This window comes from Giraffa tippelskirchi, chromosome 6 (genome assembly GCF_054371585.1).
Source record: "Giraffa tippelskirchi isolate mGirTip1 chromosome 6, T2T-mGirTip1v1.2.pri, whole genome shotgun sequence".
NCBI lineage: Eukaryota > Metazoa > Chordata > Mammalia > Artiodactyla > Giraffidae > Giraffa > Giraffa tippelskirchi.
Window position 1 is genome coordinate 2,044,571 of NC_137280.1, and position 14,644 is coordinate 2,059,214.

A 14,644-nucleotide genomic window follows, 5' to 3' on the forward strand; every position below is an offset into this window, starting at 1 on the left:
TTGTTCTAGCTCTGTGAAAAATACCATTGGTAGCTTGATAGGGGTTGCATTGAATCTATAGATTGCTTTGGGTAATATACTCATTTTCACTATATTGATTCTTCCAATCCATGAACATGGTATATTTCTCCATCTATTTGTGTCCTCTTTGATTACTTTCATCAGTAAAACTGCATTTCATGTGTCTCCTGCATTGGCAGGTGGATTCTTTACCACTGCACCCAAACTGTAATATACCTTAGTACACAAAATTGCTAGCTGGGTTATCAGATTGGGAGTTTTCTCTCCTCTTGGATATTCTCAGATGTTCAGTATCCCATATCAGTAATACAAAGGGTCACTTCAAATTATTAAACAATTAAATGGAAAAAGGTGGGCTATCTATTCATCAAGGTGTTTGAACTCTGTATACATCAAAGAAGAACAAAAATAGTATATTGTAAGATTGCATGCTTATATACAATAATGGCTATTTTTAAATTAAAGCTTTTTGTACTAGTCAGGTACAATAGTTATTGAGATTATTGGTTTACTTTAGTGGATATGGGGAACTTTTGGCTCCCAGATTTCTAAAGGTCTATTTTATACCACAGGTTTCTCAGGTGGCTCAGTGGATAAAGAATCCACCTACAATGTGGGAGACACAGGAGATGTGGGTTTGATCCCTGGGTCAGGAATATTCCCTGGAGAAGGGCATGGCAACCCACTGTAGTGTTCTTGCCTGGAGAGGCCCCTGGACAGAGGAGCTTGGTGAGTTACCATCCATGAGTACAGCAAAGAGTCAGACACTACTAAAGTGACTGAGCATACACATACGTGACTAATTCACTTGCTGTACAGCAGAAACTAACCCAACATTGTAAAATAACTATACTTCAACTGAAGACATCTTAAAGAATCTTAAAATAGTTTGAAACACTCAAATAAAAAAATCACACATATTTCGGACTAATTTCCTTCTCCTTCTTTCTAGGACTATTCTAAGAACTGCAATAAGCCATAGAAGACCCACATCTAACATAACATTTATTAGTTTTCACTTATTAGTGATCAGTAATCAGATAGCAAGTATGTATGTCTAAAAATATTTATTTGTGGTTGTGCTGGATCTCGGCTACTCTGCGTAGGCTTTGTCTGGTTGCAGCGAGTGGCGGCCACTCTTCACTGCAGTGTACAGGCTTCTCTCCGAGGTGGCATCTCTTGTTGCAGAGCCCGGGCTCTAGGCACAGAGGCTTCAGGAGCTGCAGCACTAGGCCCAGTAGTTGTGCTGTGCAGGCTTAGTTGCTCTGTAGCACGTAAGTCTTCCTGGAGCAGGGATGGAACCCTTGGTCTTTCATTGGCAGGCAGATTCTCATCCACAGTACCACCAACAAAGTCCCAAGTACATGCATTTTGAAAGAAGTATCTCATATCATATTAAAAAACTAGAATTTCAATTTTGTCATGAAAATTTTCCAATGAGTTATGAATGTTCAGTCTTGTTGGTTATGTCACCTAATAAACAGTTGCAAAGAGATTTGAGTGCTACACATCTAAGCTCTTATCTGTTATCACAATGTCTTTAATTACATGAAATAGTGATGTTTTTTCTCAATGGATTGCATTATTTTTAGAAGATGCTTATAAGATATACAGAGGTGTTCATTGAGTACAGTTTCCCTTTTTAGTGTCTAAAAGTAAGTCATATAAATGCAGAAGTCAACTGAGGTTGGTGGGTAGAGAGAACAGGGTTGGCATTTATGCTATTATCTGCAGAAGTAAATTGTACAGGCAAAAGCAATCAGCATAGATCAATTTAGCCTGTAGAGCTGACTTTCTGATAAAATACTTCTACATTCCTCCTCCATTTATATTTGCCTACAGGTTATTATTTATTATTGAACAATATCACGGTTCTTAAGGGAAAACAGTCTGGTTCACGTGAAGTGGTGCTATGCTGCGGTGCGTGCAGCACGCTCAAATCCTGGCACTTACTCTTCCGACTTACAGGGCAGGGAGCTGTCATACAAGAGTTTCTGCTTGTGATTCTAACCTCAGCGGATTCATCTCTATTTCATAACATATTATGTTTATATTCAACAGAAAAAATAGTTTTTAATTAAGCAGATTCTATGAACCATTATGTCTGAATAGTTTTTATTCTTTTGTAAAACGAGCTGAGTGTTGTGTTTAGCTTGATACAGCATATAAAAATCCATGAACTGTTTTGGGCTATTAAGTGTTGGGGGAGTTTTTATCCTAATTATATTTCAGAGATTATGACACACTAGGAATAAGCACTATATGCTTATTTCTCGGAGAAGGCAATGGCACCCCACTCCAGTACTCTTGCCTGGAAAATCCCATGGATGGAGAAGCCTGGTAGGCTGTAGTCTATGGGGTCGCTAAGAGTCAGACACGACTGAGCGACTTCGCTTTTACTTTTCCCTTTCATGCACTGGAGAAGGAAATGGCAACCCACTCCAGGATTCTTGCCTGGAGAATCCTAGGGACGGCGGAGCCTGGTAGGCTGCCGTCTATAGGGTCGCACAGAGTCGGACATGACTGAAGCGACTTAGCAGCAGCAGCAGCTTATTTCTAGGTCATATAGTTATTACAAAAGTGATGTCATGATGTCTGTATTACAAGACGAATTGTGTATGCATAACATTATTATTGTCAATAAAATATCAAGTGTTAATTACTAAAAATTTTGTCTAAAATTTAAAGAAAGCATGGAGCAAATGATACCTAGAACTTTATTAAATACCCATGGTGGACTTTACATTACTCTAGGACCTATGTGCTATACAAGTTGAGTGTGACATAGTTGTCTTTCCAATCTTATATTTGGGAAGACAAAAGTAATGCATGAAAAATAACAAGAGAAATAAGACCACAAAGTAATAAATCACACGGCAATTGACTGGGGAAGTTCAGAGGAAAGCGAGATAGATAGAGGACTTTATAATTTGAAGAATGTTTCTTAACAATTTTAAAGTTGATTTGGTGTGATAATGTGAATAAAATTCAGATAATTAGAGAAAACGACCATCTGGACTTGTAGAATACCAGAAGCACAATATGCTGGATGTAGCTTTGTGTCTTAAGGGAACCAAAGAGTAGAGGATACATACTGATTTCTCAGTGAGAAGACAATTCTAGTGAATAGAGTGGGCAAGATCAGTGAAGGCTTCAAAAGCTATGGACCAAACATATAAAAATAGCTATCATCTATTTATCTATCCATCATCTATTATCTATCTAATTCAGAAGCTCCTGACTCCCTAGGTCAACAATAGAAATACTTTTGAGAATTGGAACTGTATTTGAGTAACACTGACAGTCCATGAGGATAAATTTCGATTCAGTATATTTTCTGTCCAAAAGCAGTGCCTCCTCCCGAAACTTGTTCATTTTAGTCACTTAAAGTAACTTATGTAATAATAGATGATATTTCCTTTGTGCCAAAATTAACTACTTGGTTGATGTATGCAAGGGAAGCTACCATTAATTAACTATCATATTTTAAACATGGGGTTGGGCACATCATATGTTTTATAATTCTTCACAACAATGCTTTGAGTTAGACATTTTTTACCATTGAAAGCTAGAACTTATGGACATTAGGAATAAGTTATCAAGTAAATCCAAACTTCTCTAACTCCAAAGTCTATGCTTTATTTTATAACCAAGCTGCCACAAAAATTGTAAGTAGTTCAATTAAGTAGATATATTTATCTCTGCTTCACTCGCTTCTACAATAATATGCCCCCTCTCCAATTTCTGGGAACGCAGATGTGCATATCAATACCAGCTGCCCGTATCTCTGAGCACACAGTTGATGCCACCAAAAGCAGGCACCTGATGTCAGTTGAGTCAAATGTTCTTCCTTATATAGAAATTTTAACTAAGATACACTGAGATGCATTGAGCTGATATTGATAAGTGGATCTCTAACTTATAAGGTAAAGCCAGAATCACCACCATGAAAAGCCATGACATGTTGCAAGGGAAAGTGATGTGAAAGCAAAACATAAAAGCCTCGGATAGGAAGCCCGTCGCCCAAGAAGCAAATGAAGCAGACGTGGACTGAGAAACAGAGGGGTGCGGGCGTCTGTGACTTTGTTTAACTAAAGTGCCTTTGTTAGTTCCTCCTGCTGGAGCAGACATGTCTCCAGGTTGAAAACCCTATTTTCATGGCAAGTTGTGGATTTTATACAATTTTACAGCATCTTGTGGTACAGAGGAAAAGCTGAATCTTAGTTTTGTTTTTATCTCTTCTTAAGCAATTTGTTTTTTCTTAGTAGAAGCTTGAAAGTTTCGTTGTCGTTTTTGTTTGTTTGACACTGTTGTTCAGGGCATCTATCTCAATGACCCACTCCGATTTACGATGCAGAAATGATACATTCATCTAGTTTTATTTAATGAAACTCTACTATAGCAATTTTCAATGTGAATACAAGTATAAGGGACTTACACATAAGTAAAAGAAATTACACGGTAGAAATAAATTTATCTTTTTTTTGTGAAGGGGTATTAATAGTGACATAATTTAAACCAAAGTTTTTGCTTTGTATGTCTTTAGTAAAGTGATTATTTCCAAGACTTTTATAGACAACTATCATGTGTGAAGATTATATAAGAATATCAAAACAATGTATAGACAGTGAATCTAATGCATTTAGATTTAATTCAATGGTAATGGTAGGAAACCATTATTAGTTTTGGGTGCTCTGTTATGTAATAAATTATCTCTTTAGTGTTAATATAAAATGTGACAGCAATTTCTGAAAATATCTACTTGCAATAAAAGTCTAATTAGAAATGAACAGCATATCTATAAGGGGACAATAGATTTTCATTTCATGTGAAAATATCACAAGACTAGAAATATTTTATAAACTGCACATAATTATTTGCCTATTATTTTTACTTTTCCTTTCAAAGATGTTTTATGCGAAGGCAGGAGGTGTAGATACAGATTAATGCTTAAATGCTATAGGGACTATTCTGCAGATGTCTGTAGATGACTCTGGGTCTATTTGGCCACACAGGAAGGGGGTACTTTTTTTCTCCCTTTAAACAAATTGAGACCACATTTCGAAGGATGATAGAATAACGGGTGCTAAGAGGAGGGATTGGAAAGAACAACCGCCACGTTGCTTTGAAAGAGTCTGGTGAGCTTTTCTCTTTCAGCCACTCCCCCCACCTAACAGACATTCACTGGGTGTGCCAGTCGTGGGCCACCTCTCTTCTTCTGTGTCCAGAATAGCCCCGTGAACCAAACACACAAACATCCCTGCTCTTGCTGAGCTGAGCTTGTTCATGTGCCCATTTCCCACAGCCGATTAAAATGCATCATCAGCGCTCGGCAGCTTCCACCACTAACACACACACAATCTGTGTGCTTGGGCTTCTCCACGGCGTCCACTGAGTCACTCAGTTTGCTCTTCTCTCAAAGGGTAAGAGCGAAGAGCTAGTAAGTCCCTAGATTGCTTAGGACAAGATCATTTAACAGAGACCCACAGCAGCGGTCCTTCAGAGAACATATGAAAACTGTCGTGAAAGTGCTAAGGAACCATTTTGAAAAATGAACCACTTGTAAAATCAAGCAATTTATAGACGTAAGTTTATAAATACAGTTTGGGAAACTGAAAAAAATCATGAGTACTTGGAATTCTATTTGCACATAATACTTCATAAGGAAGATGGGAAATAGGCAGAGAATTCAAGGAAAGATAAATGTGGGGATATGGACAAATCCATGCAAAATCTCAATCTTAAAATCATCACAAAGTCCTTGTTGACTCTGCAAAAGACGCACATTAAAGAGATAGGAAATCTCACCACCAGCTATAATAGTATTACTGAGACAGGATTAAAATTTCCCCGAAGCAAAATGAAATTGAGAAAGTAAGTAAGAATATATAGTTTTGTATCATTATGCAAAGTGTTTCCTGGGTACACGCAGGGGAGATTTGAAAGAAATACACAACACAGCACTTACCGCTGGAAGCAATAGGCTAGAACGGATGCTGTGGGTAGTGGTGCTGAGCAGTCAGTCCAAGGCGATCGGGTACGGCTTCACATGCCTAGAGACTACGGAGAGAAACAAATTCCTCAAAGTTCTGTAGCCGCAATTCACAACAGAGAGTTCCCGAAAGCAACTCTTAGTTCAGAGAGAAGAACTTCTGCGTCCTGACACCAGACAAGCACAGAGTTCTTGCCAGCAGCCAGCCACCAAAATCCACAACCATCAGGAGGCATTGGTATAAGGAAACTTTCACAGAAGCTAGAATGACATCAGGAAGCATTTGCAATATACCATCAAGGGAAAACAAAGATGCACCACTTTATATATGATACAATATTGAGAAACACATATGTTATACGTAGAAAACAAAGATATTTTCTTCAATAAACATGATTTAAATTTATAATCATGAAAAGTATTATTTTTCTGTAATTCCATCTAATTGTTATCAAATGTTATGTAATATGCACCCCATTTGCGATTTAAGTTCCATCTTCCTGTTCATTTGAGAGTTTTACATTTTAGAGATTGGTTTGTTCGTGGATCAAAATGGATTGGTAAATATTAAAGTCTGAGTGAGTGAGGAAGGAGTGACTATTACACAGTCCTGTACCCTTTGATCAAAGCGGGCAGTGGGGCAGAAAGAAGCATTGTTGTTTAGTTGCTACCTCGTGTCTGACTCTGTGACCCCAAGGACTGCAGCACGCCTGTCCTTCACTGTGTCCCGGAATTTGCTCAAACTCACGTCCACTGAGTCGGTGATGCCATCCAACCATCTCACCCTCTGTATCTCCCTCAAATACATTTTTAAGAGATGCCTAAAATACTAGTTCCAACAATGAGAGTTTTATGATTTGGATCCAATTTTCATGGAAGCTGAAAGGAATTTTCGGGATTCACCACCATGCGCTCCCTTCAGATGAAAGGTGGAGACAGGCGCCCACCAGAGATGCTCTGGGTGTGAAAGGTGAGACAGTCCTGTGCGAGACGGGACTGGTGGTCGTGCCTGAGAGGGTCGGACAGTCCGCTTACGAGGGTTCAGTCGGAAAGAGAAGCTGTCGCAGCAATAAAAATAGGTGGAATGAGAACTGCTAGACATTAGAAAAAAAAAAAAAAGACTGATTTTTTCCAGATTAGTGGCTCTTCTTTTCTTGAGAACTGTTACCAGGCAGAATGTAACCTGACAGCCACAGGTATTTGTTTCCATTTTCGGTCCAAAGCCCACCTTCAGGTTTCTTGCTAATAATATCATGTGCAGTTTTAGTGAAGGACTCGCTTATTTATATCCCCTAAATGAAAGTTGACGTGTTTACACTGACCACCGAAGGGCTTAACTATAAACTGTACCGCAGGTAGGCTGATGTCTAGACGGTGTAGGCGATGGCAGCCAGCCACAGGGAAGCAGGCTCTGTGACCTAACCCTTTAGGAAGCTGGGGGCGCTGGTCTCCAGGGGCTCTGGGATAACTGTCCCCAGGCATGAAAGAGTGTATCCTTTCAAAGATTATCGGGACCAATTAGAATGTCTGCAGAAATCTGTATTAAGAAATGATCTGTCAGTTGGTCAGTTTTAATCCAATAGTCACCACAAAGAAATGCTAAATTAAATGAGAATGAAAATAGCATGCGAAACTATCTTTCACATATGCTAAAATCAATTAGTTCTCAGATCGAAATAGTCAATTAACAACCCGAGTGATGAAATAAATTGAAAGAAAATAAACCTTAACTTGGTGTGTAACAGACTATTAATCAATCTAAGATAATATGTTCATTCAAATTAACATGGCAATCAATATGGTAACAGATATTGGAGTCCATTTCTACCATACACACCAGGTAATTCATACTTTGGAAACATTTGATCTCCTGCATGTGAACTCTTAGGCAACCACTTTGCCTTTTATCTTGACCAGAGTTTGTTTAACTAAAGCATGCAGCACACAATGTAGATGCCTTATTGACCTTAAAACAAATCAGTGAGGACTGAAGTCTCTTCATCTTAATTTAAAAAAAAAAAAACAAACACTGTTTGGTGAATCTACCTGTGAAAGTTTATATCCATCATTTGTATTTATGATACAGCAATAATGTAAAAGTCTGAGTGCTTTTATCAACAAACCAACAAATGTGGAGTTTAAGAAAACTGCAAGTTTGACAGCAACGGGGAGACTGCATTTTCATTATTGAAAAAATAATGCTAGTGTCAAGATTTGAGAAACAAGAAGGAAGTGCAATCAATGTAAGAAGCCTCCAGTTTACCTGCTTCCTCATACTTCGTTTGTAGCAATCAAGATGAGTTTGTTTTGAACTTGTTATATTTTATTTCACTTATCCATCAGTTTAAGATAGAAAACATTGTTTGACATCCTGTTAGAATTTATTGAAAGTGAAAATTACTAAATTTAATTTTAACCTACTACATAATTTTATCTTAACTCTGTATTCCTAAATAAAGCCTCTGAATTCTCTATCCAAATATCATTTCTATTATGATGCTCTTGAGCACTGAAAGTTTGATCTAGCTCTGTAATCCTATCCAACTCTGATCTCGTATAACCAGAGCTTTTAAAATCTTAACTTTCATGTCATGTCTCTGACATTTATTTTGGGTACAACAGAATGAGTTTAAAACAAAACAAGTGATACTTATATGCAAGGTATACAACTTCTTTCTGGCAAGGTTCTTATCTTTTCAATAAACCATTGAATTTATTGCCCATGTTTTTTCTTTAGAGGAAAACTTGACCTTGTCTCATACCACATTTAGTGACACTCTAGCTGTAATAGAAGGGCTTCTTTTCTTTCTGATAGCTGGTTTCTTTTATAAAATTAAATAGGAAACTTTTCCCTACTGGCATCTAATTCTTATCATTTTCTGCTATTTTTTTGTTATTCTCAGAAAATATATTCTCAAGGCCATCTTCAAAGTTAAATTTACTTAGAAGGCTTTTTCCTTCCTCTAGCCTCAGAACAATTTTGTGTGCCACGGCCCAATTGAAAAGAAAAACAAAATTACAGACTAAAGTAGAAAAATCAGGTTTTACAAAACTGAAACAATACATGTTTACCATGGGGCAAGCACTCTTCTAAATAATTTGTATATATCTTTATTCAAATGGACACAAGGTGAATTTCAAACTCAGAGAAGGTAAGTAACTTGCTCATGTCACATGTTGGCCAGGAATTAGGTGATGGAGTCAGAAATTAAGCATGTATTTACTTGCAAAGTCTGCCATCTTATGACTATGCCATACTGTTTTTAAATATTGCTTTGACTATGTTTCCCATTGAAGCAAAGCAGAGAATTAGGTAAATCAAATGTTTAAAAAGTAAATATATGATTCACATGAAAATAAAAGGGAATTTTAACAGCATGTAAGTAACCTCATGGGGCTTTCCAGGTGGCATAGTGGTTAAAAATCCGCCTGCAATGTGGGAGACCCGGGTTCGATCCCTGGGGTGGAAAGATCCCCTGGAGAAGGAAATGGAAACCCACTCCAGCATTCTTTCCTGGGAAATCTCATGGACAGAAGAGTCTGGCAGGCTACAGTTCATGGGGTCGCAAGAGTCAGACGTGACTTAACAACTAAACAACAACAGAGTAACTCTGTAGTATTTTTATTTTACTCAACTCTTTTATCAAAGTTCTGAAAAAGTTTGCTACCATACTTTGACTTTTTTTTAAAAAAGTAAATATACAGTTGATGCCTTTTTTATTTTCTTGCAGAGGATATGTATAAAGAATGAGTGTTCTTGTTGTACAGAAAGATCCTTAGTCAATACTTCCAAAGTTCCCTGAAATAATACACCATTGTTTTTTTGTTATAGATAGTATTTACATTCTAAAAATTTCCTGTTGTTATTGGGTGGGTTTCCCAGGTGGCCCTAGTGGTAAAGAACCTGCCTGCCAGAGGAGGTTAGCCATGAGAGACGCGGGTTCAATCCCTGGGTCAGGAAGATCCCCTGGAGGAGGGCAGGACAACCCACTCCAGTGTTCTTGCTCTAGAATCCCAAGGACAGTGGAGCCTGGTGGGCTGCAGTCCACTGGGTCACCCAGAGTCAGACACAACTAAGTGTCTTAGCATCATATCATGTTGTTATGGGGCAGATGCCTAATACTGAAGTGTATTGGGAAAAATATTACAAAGTCAATAAAATATAAGGAGTCCGTTACACAGTATGCTAATAGGGATGTAAGAGATTTTTTTGTAAAGGTAAAAAAGAAAAGCATCAGTAAACTATATAATGCTATACATTGGTTTGTCATGTTTTTAAGCCAGGAGAATAGCATGGACATAAACCATTCAACTAAAGAAACCCTCAGACTTCCACTTAAAATCTTGAAACTACTAAAAATGAAAGGGTAAAATTCCATCATCATGGATTTCTGACCCTGCCAACAACCTTATTTTGAACTTCTAATGTCATTATGGCTGGATTTAAAGAAAATAATTTGTGTGCATGTACTGTAATCTGTACAACTGACTGCTCCGTATTTCTGCACATTAAGAACAGTTCTAATGAAATTTGAATTTAATGCAGTGCTTGTAATTTTACTTTGATCATAGAGTTGCTAAACTATGAAACATTAAATGATTTTTTTCTTTTAAACTACGATAATGGGAAAGATTGAAGGCAGGAGGAGAAGGGGACAACGGAGGATGAGATGGTTGGATGGCATCACTGACTCAATGGACATGAGTTTGAGTAAACTCTGGGAGTTGGTGATGGACAGGGAGGCCTGGTGTGCTGCGGTTCATGGGGTTGCAAAGAGTTGGACACTACTGGGCAACTGAACTGAACTGATACTAAAATCAATGTAATATTGATCTATTTATTTAAATTATTTGTTTTTATTGGAGGATAATTACTTTGCAATATTGATCTTTTATATGTTCTCTGAATTAAAAGTTGCTTTTACTTTCTACTGTTAGTTGAAATACCTGAGATGGGATTAAGAGGATACAGATTCTATTCTAATTGCTTGCTTGTCTTCTCTACCTCTTATGATTTAAAGATATTGACATCATAGGAACAATAGTAACAGAATAACTCATCAGGGGAATGGATTTTTTTAGACAATTCTTATTATCACCTATATAACCTCAGAAAATATGTTATTATAGGGAATTATACTTTACTGTACTTAGGTGGTTTGGTCGCTAAGTCGTATCTGACTCTTGAGACTCCATGGACTATAGTCTGCCAGACTCCTCTGTGCATGGGATTCTCCAGGCCAGAATACTGGAGTGGGTGCCATTTCCTTCTCCAGGGGATCGTCCCAACCCAGGGATTGAACCCGGGCCTCCTGCATTGCAGGCAGATTCTTTACTGACTGAGCTTCAAGGTAAGTGCTTTAAGGCTGGAAAATGATTGCAATCCGATAGCCACAGGTGGTTATTTAGAAATGCTCTTTTAAAAGCACTTCCATACAAATTATAAACGTTAATGTAGAGTCTTCTTCATTGCACAGGCCTGGAGAAAGAAATCATTAGATAGGTGATTTACTATTATCAAGTGCCCCAGAATATATGCATCTGCTGCTACATGTCATAGGAAGTATTTATTAAATATGAACTTAAAGGTAAAAGTGCCACTTAAACCACCATCTATTCTCATTCTGGCAAAAAGCATTCAGCAAATGGCAAAAATGCCTTCAGTTTTCATCCAGTGAAAACTTGCTCTACATTAATATCTTCTGAATTTAATGTTTTTTTCTGAAAGATAGCTTTCCTCTGTCATCCAACTACAAAATTCTTGAGGTAATTGTCATGGTGTCTGATGCATTGTCCTTAGTATCTTGTGTACAGTTTTAATTAAATCCGGAAAGCTTCATTTCTACACTGCCACGTGGAACTGAATGGCTCAACATTCTCAGGCTGCGGTCTTGGTATCCAGCTTGTAATAGTGTCTCTTGCTGTGTTAACTAGCTGTTCCATCTGCATAGTTGCTGGGCTTGACCTTCTCATCTTCTAGTGTTCAGATTAACAGAAAGTAGAGTGGCTGAGAGCCCTCCCTGATGAAATCTTTGTGCTTGCTTCTTAATTCAGAGTATGGTGATAATAATAGTTCTTAGCTTAAGCACAATCCATTTTAAAAGTTCTATAATTGCTAAATTACGATAATCATAATCATGTGAGATGACTGCAAGGGAGGTGATCAGAGAATATACTTTTGTGTTTTAAAAGGATTTTTATTTATCCATTTCAAAGCATGCCTGCTTGAAGCGTTATGTAGCTAGTATTTCAATTATGCAATTTTTAAGAGGCTATTGCTGCAATTACTTACTTGGAAATAATGAAGAACTTCTCATTCCGTCATGTTCTGCAATGTGATAGCATATGCCCCAATCTTCGGGTATACTGATAGTCAGCAGCAGGATATAGCTCATTTTTTGAAACTGGTTATGCGCTGGCTTAAAATAAATAAGTGGAAAGAAAAAATGTATTTCCATTTATCAAAAATGAATAATTATGTACATGTAGTAAACTTTATGCTCAGTTTGGAGATCATCTCCCCTTGCAAAGATGATATTCTCAGTCTTCATCACATTAAAGAAGCCCTGCTTGTGGTTTAACTTACTAAACATTACTTTTAACCTTGGGGCACTTGACCTACTGTCTCCTTCACCTATTGTAAGCCAAACTAGAGTCTGAATGTTTTAACACTTCGTAAAACCTTGGTACAGAGAAGGCAATGGCATCCCATTCCAGTGCTCTTGCCTGGAAAATCCCATGGGCGGAGGAGCCTGGTAGGCTGCAGTCCATGGGGTCGCAAAGAGTCAGACACGACTGAGCGACTTATCTTTCATTTTTCACTTTCGTGCACTGGAGAAGGAAATGGCAACCCACTCCAGTATTCTTGCCTGGAGAGTCCCAGGGACGGGGGAGCCTGGTGGGCTGCCATCTATGTGGTCGCACAGAGTTGGACACGACTGAAGCGACTTAGCAGCAGCAGCAGCAGAACTTTGGTAAACATATGCAAATTCAAAGGCTGAAAATTATACTTTTATAATAAAACCTTGAAAAAGAGTCTAAATGTTAGTATTTAAAATGCAATGTCCAGGACTTCCCTGGTGGCCTGGTGGTCACAACCTCGCATCCAATGCAAGGTTCGATCTCTGGTAGGTGAGCTAAAATCTCACACGCCTCGTAGTCAAAAAGCTGAGACACAAGACAGAAACAATATTGTAACAAGTTCAACAAAGACTTTAAAACGGTCCACATAAAAAAATAAAATAAAACACAATGTCCAAGAAGTTATTCCTAAGTAAAAAGAGAATTTTACAGTTTAACCTTAAAGAAGGTTGAAATCTGAGTATGGTAATAACATAGTCTTGAGTGATGGCAAATATACATTAATGAGTTCCCTTTAATATCATCCACCTACTCTATATCACATCTACACTTTTATCTTGTATTTTAATTATCTGTCTATATTTGAATTTCATATTTGCACTTTTATGTTACATTATGACATGTAAAATGATAATCATTTGGATATTAAAGGATGAGTAATTAGGAGTCTTTTGTCATCCTCATCAGTTTGAAATTGAGAAAGAAGGAAGAAGGAGAAGGAGGGGATTGGAACATCAGCTATGTTGCTAATAGAAGCTGAACTGAAAAACAGGAGCCCAGGAGACTTCCCTGGTCGTCCAGTGGTTAAGACTTAACCTTCCAATGCAGGGAGTGTGGGTTCGATCCCTGCTTGAGGAGCTAAGAGTCCACATGCCTCATGGCCAGAAAACCAAAACATAAAACAGAAACAATAGTGTAAAAAAATTCAATAAAGGCTTTAAAAATGTTTCACAGCAAAAATCAAACCTTAAAAACAAAAAAGAAAATAGAAGGCCAAACTCTAATTAACTCACAGTAGACTGAACAGGACAAATATCTGCCGTATGCGTGAGTAAATTGCAACAGAGCCAAGCAACACGCCCCTTCTCTGAACGACGGAGGAGGAAGAAGCTGACAGAGGACAATGTTGAGATTAGCATGAGCAATTTGATCTCCTAGGCACACCACTTGGATATTACAGAGTGTTGAGGAAAGGAGAGAGTCTGGGAGTAGTTCTCCCTTATTTTTCACATTGAAGAAGTCAAATGATAATTCCTATTCTTCTTTAGCAAATTAGGAGTAGGGAAAAGTATCCCTCCAGTTACAAAGCTCAATAAAGGTCAATGATATTTACATACTACAACTATGCAAATATTGTTTGTTGCCAAGTCAACTAGTACACTATAAACGTATTCTTTTCTATGTGCTGTTTACAATTTTTGCTTTATTTTGCTCTTGTTTCTTCTTTTGAAATTTCCTTTGACTCTCATGGAGTCAGAGTGACCGGCTAAAACATCCTACCAGTATGAACTTACCTTCCTGATCTGTAATACATTGGCCACTTGATGTGAGCCGACTCATTGGGAAAGACCCTGATGCTGGGAAAGATCGAACGGGAGGAGAAGGGGACGACAGAGGATGAGATGGTTGGATGGCATCACTGACTGGATGGACATAAGTTTAAGTAAACTCTGGGAGTTGGTGATGGACAGGAAAGCCTGTAGTCCATGAGGTCACAAACAGTCAGACACAACTTAACAACAACAACAAATATTGATACTAATAGTACAT